This window comes from Mus musculus, chromosome 9 (assembly GCF_000001635.26).
Source record: "Mus musculus strain C57BL/6J chromosome 9, GRCm38.p6 C57BL/6J".
NCBI lineage: Eukaryota > Metazoa > Chordata > Mammalia > Rodentia > Muridae > Mus > Mus musculus.
The window spans coordinates 65,240,102-65,252,265 of record NC_000075.6 but is presented as its reverse complement, the minus strand read 5'-3'; the positions used below and the strand labels follow the sequence as shown (position 1 = coordinate 65,252,265).

General features: G+C 49.4%; 1 long non-coding RNA gene across 1 annotated transcript in view; it reads left to right on the top strand.

Annotated features, from left to right (window-relative positions):
• Gm36538 overlaps nt 1-12,164 on the top strand; it is a 33,084-nt gene that overhangs the window by 14,652 nt on the left and 6,268 nt on the right. The window lies entirely within an intron of this gene.

Sequence of the window (12,164 nt, the reverse complement as noted above, 5' to 3'; positions counted from 1 at the left end):
CAGATTTACAACTTCAAGATCACTTTGGCTGCTGTGTGCATGGCCTGTCGCCACATGTTGAGTCAGGACTGGGAGGAATGAGAGACTCCTGTCTGCAGTTACCTCCCGGCCCCAGGAGGCTCTCCCACATACTCAGGCCAGCTGCAGCCTCAGCCCTATATGTCTGGTCTGGGATGCCAGGCCAGGCTGTTTGCTTTTTCAGACAGGGCCTCACATAATATAGGCTGGACTCAAACTCTTGATGTAGCTGAGGATGTCTCTGAACTTCTGACTCTCGCCTCCGCTTCCCCAGTGCTGGGATTACAGGTGTGCACCACCATGCCCAGTTTTATAGGGTGCTGGGAATTGAACACAAGGCCTCATGCACGCTAGGCGAGTACTGTACTAACTGAGCTGCATCCTCAGCCCTACCTCCTAGGGTTTGAAGCAGATTTGTTTTTGAGATATAGTTAGCATACAGTTAATATTTCACATACTTCTACAATCTGAGATAGATAGATAGATAGATAGATAGATAGATAGATAGATAGATAGATAGATAGATAGAGATACATTTTGTCATTGATAGAACAAAGAAACAGCACATCAAAAGTAAGTAGGTGGACTGGCAAGATGGCTCAGTGGGTAAGAGCACTGACTGCTCTTCTGGAGGTCCTGAGTTCAAATCCCAGCAACCACATGGTGGCTTACAACCACCCAAATGAGATCTGATGCCCTCTTCTGGTGTGTCTGAAGACATACAGTGTACTTATGTATAATAATAAATAAATCTTTGGGCCAGAGGGAGCAGGGTTGACAGGAGTGAGCAGAGGTTCTAAAAAATTCCATTCCCAACAACCACATGAAGACTCACAGCTATAGTGTACTCATATACATAAAATAAATAAATGATTTTTTTAAAGTAAGTAAGCGCTGGTCATGGTGGCCTACACCTTTATTCCCAGCACTCAAGAGGCAGAGGCAGGTGGATCTCTGTGAGTTTGAGGCCAGCCAGGGCTACACAGAGAAACCCTGTCTTGAAAAACAAAAAGAAAGAAAGACATAAACAATCGCCAGGCCGGGCAATGGCTCAGTGGTAAAGTGTTTGCCATCCAAGCACAAGGACCTGAGTTCAGGACTCGGTTCCGCCATAAAAGCTGAGTGCAGTGGCACACATCTGTAATCTCAGCACTCAGGAGGCAGAGGCAGGCGGATCCCTGGGTGTTCAAGGCCAACCTGTTGACGTTGACCTCTGTCCATACATACACACAAAAGAAGCAAACAGCCCCTTAAAGCTTCCTCATGCCCATGTGCTCATGTGTGTGTGCATGTGTGTGCGCATGTGTGTGCTCATGTGTGTGTGCATGGTGTACAACGCTGACTTTACTGGGGTTACTTACAGAAGACCTCAGGCTCCTTCGAAAGCCAGCTCTTCCCACTCACTTCCTGTTCTTGTCCATCTGCTGATCCACTTTACATCTCTACAGATTAGTTTACACAGATGGAGTCTTTTTTATGAGGCTTGTTGAGAGACTCGTCCATGGCGTTAGGAAGTGTAGAGTAATGCTCATGGAACAACTTGGTGGCGAGGCTGGAGGTGGGAATGTGAGTATTACTGTGAGGTGGGAAAAGGCCCAACAGTCAGAAAGCTAACCACACACCTCCTTCAGTATTTAGCAAGTGATGGCAGAAATCCACACAAAGACTTATAGGTATACAAGTGCTTCCAGCACCCCAAATGTGCATCATCGGAAAGATGCATTGAGAAATCAAGGCACGTTCCTCAACATGAAAGGAGACTAGTCATAACAGTGAACGCCATCGTGTGTGTGTGTGTGTGTGTGTGTGTGTGTGTGTGTGTGTGTGTGTGTGTAAGCAAGCGAGAGGTCAACTTCAGCTGTCATTCTTTAAAAGCATATAGCCTAGGCTTGCCTCATGGCTGCTGTGTAGTTAAGGAGCCTTCAACTCCTGACCTCCTGTCCCTACTCCCTGTACACACATGACTGTTTCTAAAAACTTATATTCTAGGGCGAGCAAGATGGCTCAGCTGGGAAAAGCCTGCACACACCTGATTATCTGAGTTCAATCCCAAGAAGCCACAAAATCGTGAGAAGAACTGGCTCCTCAGAGTTATCCTCTTGATATATATAATAACGAGTAAAAAAAAAAGAAAAGAAAAGAAAAACTGCCAAAAAAAACCTATATTCTACATCGAAGTCCTTTGTTGGTTATGTTTTATAATTCACACCCTCTCCCTCCCTTCACCTGTCTCTCTCTTTCCACCCCTCTCTCTCTTTCCCTTTGTCTCTGTCTCTCCCTCCCTCTGTCTCTGTCTGTCTGTGTGTCTCTGTCTGTCTGTCTGTCTGAAACTGTGTTTATACTGGGACTCACCATGTGACTCTGGCTGGCCTGGAATTCTCAGCAACCCTCCTGCCTCACCATCTCAAGTGATTGGGCCACTGGGTTTGGTAGACCTGTGATTTTTTTTTTTTCATTTTCTAGAATATCTTTGTATCTGCTGTCAGAGTGATCCTGGCTTTGAGGAGTAAGTGAAGAAATATTCCTTCCTTCTTTGTCAATTTTTAGGAAGACTGACTGTAAAATTGGCATTACTTCTTCCTGAGATATTTGACATCCATTTCATTCTCTGTGCTCTTGGAAGTGTCACACTTTTGCTGGAGTCTCCAAGATCTTTCCCTACACCTAAGTCCTCCCCAAGGTGGCTTGTGATTTTCCAACTTACCTCTACTCTTTCGGCTACTCCCACGCCTCAGGCACACACAGGTCTTCTCCTTGTTCTAAGATCAGGCTAGCCCCATGCCTCAGGGTTGGGTCTTCCCTTGTTCTAAGATTAGGGGGACCCCATACCTCAAAGTTGTTTTTCTCTTTACTTGGTGCCTCTTTCACATGTTCCTGCATGGTTCTTTCTTTTTTTTTTTTTTAAAAGATTTATTTTATTATTTATTATATGTAAGTACACTGTAGCTGTCTTCAGACACTCCAGAAGAGGGCGTCAGATGTTGTTACAGATGGTTGTGAGCCACCATGTGGTTGCTGGGATTTGAACTCCAGACCTTCGGAAGAGCAGTCGGGTGCTCTTACCCACTGAGCCATCTCACCAGCCCCTGCATGGTTCTTTCTTATTCTCCATCCCCATTGTAACCAGGGTAAGACCTATAGACAACTGTCTTCCATAGAACCTCATCTGCTCCCTTCACAATTATAAAAAAGTGTAGATCACACTCATCTCTTGCTTTTTTGTCAACTCCTTAAAATCAGGAATCTTGCCTTCCATCTTTGTGCCTATATCTGCTGCATCCAGCAAAGATTTGGCACAAACTAGGTAGGGGAGTGTTGACTAAGGAGATGCACTGTAGACTGGCCCTGTGGTCAGACAAGCGTCCATCAAGAGTCATTGTCAGCCAGGCAGTGGTGGAGCACGCCTTTAATCCCAGCACTTGGGAGGCAGACGCAGGCAGATTTCTGAGTTCCAAGGCCAGCCTGGTCTACGGAGTGAGTTCCAGGACAGCCAGGGCTACACAGAGAAACCCTGTTTCGAAAAACCTAAATAAATAAATAAATAAGAGTCATTGTCAAGCCTGTCAGCCAGCCCGAGGTCTTGGTTCAGCTCGAATCAGGTCAAGCAGCCCTTAAGTTGGGTGGGTTGCTCTGTGGGGTGGGTCTGTTGACTGATGAGCCCACAGTGAATCCTGGGGTGACAACAAAGCAAAAGACCCAGGCTTCCTTCCAAGAAGTTTCTGGCCTACTCTCTACTGAGTTCCACTGTTCATGACTCTCCCGCCAGGAAGTGAAGTCTTGCGGTGCGGGGGAGTAGAGAGACTGTGAACCTGTCTCCACCCCTGGCAGCTGGGGCTCAGGGACTGCTGGAGGGCTTTTGGACCCCATAAAAGCCTCATGTGGGGTGGCAGCGCTCAGGAAGAGCCCGTGGGACCACAGGGAAGGCTTTGTGGCTTCCCTCTCCCAACCACCATCCCCCCCAGCCTGGGCTCTCTGCTCATGGAAACTCCCCTGCTGGAGTTGGCTGCTTACCCCCAGGAGACAGGCTGTGTTGCACGTTGCCACTGCCCAAGCTCTGGGGGGTGGGGTGGGGATGGGGGAACAGGACATGAGCCTGTACCCACCCTCAGTGACCTTCCTTAGTCCAGGGAGGCTTTGATCCTGGACGAGGGCAAGGTCTTGTGTAGAAAGTAAGGGCTGGGACAGTTAATCCCAGGCATCCCCAGAAACACCTCTGCTGTGGGGTCATGGATGTGGCTGGAGTCCCACCCTGGACGATGCGTAGGAGGACATCCTAGCGGCTTCTACGGGAAGCAGCTGTTCCCAATAACCAACAGCCCCATCAGACGCCAGCGGTCCTGTAGCCTCTATCCTGCTCACTGACCAACTCCATGACCAGGAGGCCCCACTCCTGATGACGTCATTCCCCATCTCACCCGCTGAGGGAAATGAGCTCAGAGCGGCCATTGGCCATCAGAGGTGACCTGTTTACTTGCAGAGACCCTGGCTGTCACCAGCTCTTTGACCAGACATTCCCTGCCCCGGCCAGCATGAAGCAGAAGTTTCCTTAAACACATTACTTTGGCTACAATCTACCAATGTCTCTCTTCCTTTCAATACTTTTTTTTTTTCAGTAGGAAAATTCCCATTTCTGATCCCAAACAGAAAAGTCTAGAGTTGTCGGGGAACTGTCACAAAGACCCACCCCTACCCTCAGGGACCAGGTTTGGTGGTACATGCTTGGAATCCTAGCATTCGGGAAGCTGAAGCATGAGGATTGTGGCAAGTCTGAGACCTGTCTGCACTACATGGTGAGATTAATTCTAACCTGGGCTACAGAGACCTGAGAGCAGCACACACACAAGACTCCATAGGGTCTTCCTGATTGTAAATCATTCCCGCCTGTGAAAGAAACCCTGCACTCTGGGCCGGTGAAACCAGCAAATGTCTGTCAGTGCCAATGGGAGGAGGGTGAGGTGTCAGGATGCCCGGGAGTGCAGGGAGACCCTCTCCTGCCTTCCCTAGGCCCTGAGCTACCTTGAGCTCCGTTTCAGCACATTTCCCAGCCTGCATCCCTGACTGCACCCTACACCCCTCCTTCATTCCCTCCAGGTCAGGGATATTTCAGGAGAGCAGAGGAACCGGCCAGCTTTAACAGGTTCCAGGGGATTTCCAAGACGAGCACCCCACTAACCCAAGCTGCCTCCTGCCCTGCCCCACACTCCTTGGGTGTTATCCCTCCTGGAACTCAGCTGTTCTAAGAGGCCTCGAGGGGACAGGAGTCATGGAGGTCTGTCTCCCCAATGCACCCAGATCTCAAGGCTACCCATGCCAGGAGCAGAGATATCCCCACCTAAGAATGTCAACCATGAGGATAGCTGCCAGCGCTGGGCTGGGCAAGCAGGTACAGACATGTCAAGGAGCTGAGGCCTGATTTGACCCAGCCCTACCCTGTGCCCGATCCTGCTGAGTGCAGCATGCTGCAGCCCCAAGTTAGACTGGAGACAGTCCAGGTGGAAGAGGGCCTTGAACCTGTGACTCACAGTACCTCTGTGTCTGTGAGACTGCAAGGTATCAAAGCTCCACCTTGGAAGAAGGTGGAAAGGCGGAGGGAACTGCTCACTGAGCACTAAGGAAATAGCTAGGTTTTCTTGCACCATTCCCAAATCACAACAGGCCCGAACTACCCAGCATGTGGTTTAAATGAATTCAGTTGGTCTGTCCACTGGACCCAGGAGTGGTGGGGCATGGCAAGGACAGAAGCAAGTATTTACTGAGCACCTACTTGCCGGATGCCATGCTCCTCAACCCTTCCCATATCGGTTTCTCTAATGCTCTTAACATTCCCTAAGGAGACCCAACAATTCCAGATTTGAACATCTCCTAAATGAAGCTCTAAAGAGTACTTAACTCTAATCCCAGCACTCGGGAGGCAGAGGCAGGCAGATTTCTGAGTTCGAGGCCAGCCTGGTCTACAGAGTGAGTTCCAGGACAGCCAGGGCTACACAGAGAAACCCTGTCTCGAAAAACCAAAATAAATAAATAAATACATAAATAAATAAATAAGTACATAACTCAGGGGCCAGCAAAATGGTTTGCTTGCCACCAAACCTGATGACCTGAGTTCAATCCCTGTGACTCATAAGGTAGAAGGAGAGACCTGGAATCTCACATGCTGTCCTCTGACCTTTACATGTTCTCCCTCTCTCCCCTTCTCTCCATCTCTCTCTCTCTCCCTCTCTCCCCCTTTTCCTCCCTCTCTCCCTCTCTCCCTCTCCCCCTCTCTCTCTTTCTCTCCCTCTCTCCCTCTCTCTCTCTCTCTCTCTCTCTTTCACACACACACACACACACACACACATACATACACACAATAAATGTTTTAATAAGTATTAGCCAGCTGGGCAGTGGTGGTGCACGCCTTTGATCCCAGCACTTGGGAGGCAGAGGCAGGCGGATTTCTGAGTTTAAGGCCAGCCTGGTCTACAGAGTGAGTTCCAGGACAGCCAGGGCTACACAGAGAAACCCTGTCTTAAAAAAAAAAAAAAAAAAAAGTATCCAAATTCTCTAAACTAACCTTCATTCTGTAGTTTTATGCTAAACTATTCCACAGGTCAGACCCAAACTGGGTATAGAAGCAGGATCTTGAACTCTTTTTTTCTTTTTTTTAAAGATTTATTTATGTTGTGTATATGAGTACATTGTTGCTATTTTCAGACACACCAGAAGAGGGTATCAGATCCCATTACAGATGATTGTGAACTACCATGTGGTGCTGGGATTTGAACTCAGGACCTCCGGAAGAGCAGTCGGTGCCCTTAACCTGCTGAGCCATCTCTCCAGTCCAGATCTTGAACTCTTGATCTTCTAGCACCCCAGCACCTTAAATGTCCTAAGTCAACCCCAGCAGGGGAAAGCCCTTTAAGCAAGCAGGCATACATACAGCTAACATGGAGGCAGTCACACAGACCTGTACAGGCAAAGGTATACACTCGACACATGAACTGATGTATATTGCTCTTAGATCTTTTCCTGCAATAGGTCCATCCCATACAAAATAGACAAGAAGGGTCCCAGAAGGTCCCAGCATGGTTCTACTTGGGTCACCAATACTGCTCTAGATTCTCAGTGCCAAGTACAGGACAGTACCGAGCAAGCGCTTCAGAAATGTCTCCTGCATCAGTGAGGATGTAATTTTATGAATGAATCAATGGGTATAAGATGAGTACTTCTGCATAAATACAAAGCTGTCACCCACATGTTCACAGAGACTCTGCATCTACTATAGAAAAAAGAAGAATGCAGGTTTCCACAGACATCTGCCTAAGCTTAACATCTATAAAGACAAGGTCACATGGACTCCAAAATGACCTCATAGGGGCGACTCTACTCATCTCTGAGAAGACGCAGAAGGCCATGGTTTATCCTCCATGACACCCACATACAAAGGCTTACTCAGTGTGGACATTTACACCCAAGCCTAAATACACACAAGCACCCTCTCTACCAAAAAAACTGTCTCCCACCAGAAACACAGCTGCCCACACAGGCAAGCCCAAGAGGATCACGCAAACCCACACAGACATGGACATCTAGACAAAGAAGAGCACAGCCTGAGGCCCAAGCCAAACCAGGATTGAGACACCTGTCCAAGAGACCCTTGAGCTATCCCAACCCTCCCACGCTGTCTGACTCCTCCCCTCCTGTCGACAGCTGGGAAGGGAGAAAGAGATGGGGATCCTGAAGGAATTCCTGTTGCAGATGGCTGAGGAAGCCACCCTCTCCCCTCAGTAATCCACAGCCAGGATCCACGGGCACAGAAGCACATGCTGTGTGTTGGGGGAGGGGGTTCCCTTTCCTGAGGACTTTGCCCTTAGTCCCGGGCTCCTCTCACGACCTGGCCAAGCCTAGACCAAACTGCTGGACTCTCAGACAGTAGCAGAGACCCTGCCGCACCAGCTCTGTTCCTGACAAGATGATTTAGCAGAGCCTGGGAACCAGTAATTTTCCGTCTTCTTAGCAGGAAACAGCCCAGCCATGAGCTTGATCTCCAAAACAGGCCTAGGATGAGAACACCCTGCTCCCCTTCAAGTGCATGGGCTGCCCATCCTGTCATCAAGCAATGTCCGCATCACTCCAAAGCTTAGGGATCAAAGGTCAAGGTTCCAGTCTCATTCTGCCTCACATCTTTCTCTCTTTACACTTCTGTGAAACAAACCACTGGGGTGTGACAGCTGCAGGTCACATTTCAAGTATCCCAGGTAATCCCTGGCACCAGGTAAAGGGCTCCAACCCCAGGGACAGTGACCCTGTAAGGGGACTCCCCCCAACCAACAGCATTGAAATCCAAGTTGAGATACGCAACAGCTCAGTCGACAGTGTTTGCCTAGCATGCCTGACGCCCTGGGTTGCATCCTCAGCACTGAATCAACCAATGTATGCTGGTGTAGGTTGTGATCCCAGCTCTCAGGAGGTGGAGGTAGGAAGATCAGAAGTTTAAGGTCATCCTCGGCTAACGTGCATAATTGAGAGCAGCCTAGGTTATGTGAGACCCTGTCTTAAACAAAACAAACAAACAAACAATCTCAAACCAGGATTTGAGGCTGAAATGCCTGATACTGGAGCAAAACAGAAACTCAGAAAGAGTGTCTGTCCGCTCTAATCTAGAGATTCTCATAGGCTCTTGCTCACCCTACTGCCACTTCCAGGCCCCCCAGACCTCAGCTGGAGGTGAACACAGCATTGTAAGCTCGCCAGCCAGCAGCAGCAGAAGACAGAAATACTGCTCAGCACAGCTGGCCAGACAGCGGAGACTGTTTACTCTCTAATGTCCAGAACAACTCAGACAATCAGAGAAGGATTTGGCTGCTGGCAGCTCCTGGATTTGTGGTCTCGAAGAAATCATCATCACAGCAGGCTGAGCAGCAGCCAGGATGGGAGGGAGGCCCCCTGCCTGGCCCTCATTCAGTGTCCTATAGGTCTCACTCATGCTCACCTCTTGGATCTGCAGTGACTGGGCTAGATAGGTGACTAGGGTAAGTGCAGGGCTCTGGCTAATGAGTGAACATCAGAGGAGGCTCCCCATGGGACCTACTCCTGGCACCACCATGTGGCCCCTGCTTAACCAGGCAGAGCCTTAGGCTCTAGAGAGGGGGATTTTCCACCCTCTCTAGGTCTGTGTGTGCTGGCACCACAGCCTTTCTTCACTGTCAGCCAGGGTCTCTGTCCCTCAGACAGCTTCTCCAGCTGGAGCCTGTGCCTGCCTGCTTCCATTATTAGTTATTCCTGCCCTAGCTGACAGGTCCACACTTTCTGGGGTCCATCTCTCAACTTGTGTACATTTGAGTGCAATGTGGGAGCATCCATGGCTTATAACAGCAATCAGACCTCAGTGATCCAGACTCATCAGCTTAGACACCACATCCCCTGTGCCCCCCCCCCCCGATAATTCATAGATTTACACTTAAGGAGAATCCGGGACAGCTGAGGATATCAGCTAAGAACCCCTTCCACCAATACACACTCCTTTATCTCTCACCAGACCCAGTTTAGCTTTGTTAAATCACAAAGAATGCATTGATCACCAAGTGAAGAGCCTAGTTTTAAGCACTTGTTTCAGTGTCAAACACCGTCACAGGTTCTGTGCCCTGCTTCCCACTGTGTTGGTATCAGTCTGAGGCTTGAAGAGGGAGCAAGGTGACAACAGGGTCCAGCAGGACAGCTCACACCTATAATATAGCTCTTAGGAGGCGGAGGCAGTAAGGCTGAATCCCAAGTCAGGCTACGCCGGCAGACCCTGCCTCAAAAACAAAATGCAAAGTCACCAAGCCAGCAGAAAGGTCAGCAGAAGATCAGCCTTTCACCGCTGGGACCAGGGGACATACAAGTCTCTTTTCCAGGAGCATCCACAACTGGACTCCATCTTGCTGAGACTTTATTATCTGGTTGGGTTTCATGCCCACATCTGAAGCCAGCTACTGCTCTGTTCAGAGTGGGCGGATGATGGAAAGACAGTCAGCCTGCTTCACCAGGATCCAGGGAGAAGAGGAAATGGGGCTGAGTCAGAGTGCAGTCAGTACCAGGAGGGTGCGTGGACCCTGGGGCAACAAGAACAGGTGGTCTGATGCCGAGGAAATGAGGGAGGGAATCAAAACTCTAGAAGGATGAGACTTGGGCTGGAGAGATGGTTCAGTGGTTAAGAGCACTGACTGCTCTTCCAGAGGTCCTGAGTTCAATTCCCAGCAACCATATGGTGGCTCACAACCATCTGAAACGAGATCTGACGCCCTCTTCTGGTGTGTCTGAAGACAGCAACAGTGTACATATATAAAATAAATAAGTAAATCTTAAAAAAAAATAGAATGAGACTTTCCATTTAAACTATACCTGGTGGCAGGGGATTCAGCTCAGCTGTCAGGAGTATGTACTGCAAGCAGGACAGTGGTGCACAACTTTAAACCCAGCACTTGGGAGGCAGAGGCAGGCAATTTCTGAGTTTGAGGCCAGCCTGGTCTACAGAGTGAGTTCCAGGACAGCCAGGGCTACACAAAGAAACCATGTCTCGAAAAATCAAAAAACAAAACAAAACAAAAAATAAATCCACTAGGCTAAGGCAGAAGGATTGCCACAAGCTATTAGGTCAGCCTATGCTACAGATTATTCATCATCCATCTTTATCTATCCACCCGAGTCTCCCACCCCATGGGTCCTAGGAGCCACACTCTGGTCCTCTGGAATCGCTGTACATGGTACTCTTTTGTTGTTGTCGTTATTGTTGTTTGAAACAGGGTTTCTCTGTGTAGACTAGGCTGGCCTTGAACTCACAGAGATCTGCCTGCCTCTGTCTCTCAAGTGTACCACATCAACTTCACCCACCCAAAGACAGCTCGTTGGGTCTAAAATGCTCAACAGACACCGCTTTCCGTTCAGCACATGGACACTGCTGCGGAACACTGGAAATTTTCAAAAACCCTTTCCAGGTGGACCAGAACGCCAGCAGAGTGGGTGGGGACGGCGGTTTCTATCTTGCTTTGGAATGTCGGGGTTTGTTTTGGATGTTGTGAACATCAGGTTGGAGATACACGCAAAGCGGAGGGGTTCCTAACCAGATCTGGGGTAGAGGCAGCCCAGGACACCGTCTCCATGGTGCGCAGCACCAGACAGTTGGGAAACAAACAAAACCCCATGGTAGGAGTGGACAAAGGCAAAAACAAACAAAGACCAAGAGATGGAAAACCCAGGGGATTGAGCATGGGGCGGAGGGGGTGGGGGGTGGGGGGATGTCGGAGAGGGTTGGGGGGGTATTAAAGGGGCTTAGGGAGGGTGTAGTCCTGTTTGCTCCCATGAAGAACTGAGTCTAACCCCAGGGCCTAGCATTCACCATGGCAACAGGAAGGGCAAGTTCGGCAGATTCCATGCCAACACAAACCTCCTGGGTTTAGCAGTGGATGAGCGCAGATGGGATGGGGGCATGTCATAAAGAAAAACACCTGAATTGGCCTCTTGAAATCAAGTCCCCACCCCTGGCCTGGTTTTGGGAGGTGATTGCTATTTAGTGGAATGAATTAATAAGAATCAACTGTGACTCGCATATGCTCCTCTCTCATCTACTTAGGAACACACTCTTAGTTCACAGGATTCTGAGCCCTTCAAAGGCAGCTTCTTACCTGTGAGAGGCCCACCTGACACCTCTCAGAAAGCTGCACTCGAGACAATGATGTGTAGTTTGCAGAGTTGGGAGGGGCTGTGTGTCTCACAAGGCCAGGGCAGCAGGGTCCCAGTGTGAGGTGGTGGGTGGTACCTGAGCCATCTGACCACTTCTGCCATCAACTACCCCAGCCATTTTCCTCCATGTTGGGTACGTAAGACAGAGAGGAAGCTGCTTTCTCCTCCACAACCCCACCCCAGGGCTGCCAGCTTGCCTTCTCCTGAGCCACTGTTCTAATGGCTGGCATCTGCCTTAAGCTTAGGGCAGGGGCTGAGTGGAGCAGTCTCCTGGGGCTTGTCTCCCTTCCTTCCTGATCGTTTCCAGGTACCAAGAGGTCACAGGCCACCTCCTACGACCCTCCGCCAGGGCTGGCACATTCACTGTACAAAATCTGCAGTGCTTGAGAGCCGTAGTTGGGAAATGTTTAAATTCCTTTTAAAACCAGAAGTGGGGAGCTTCAGAT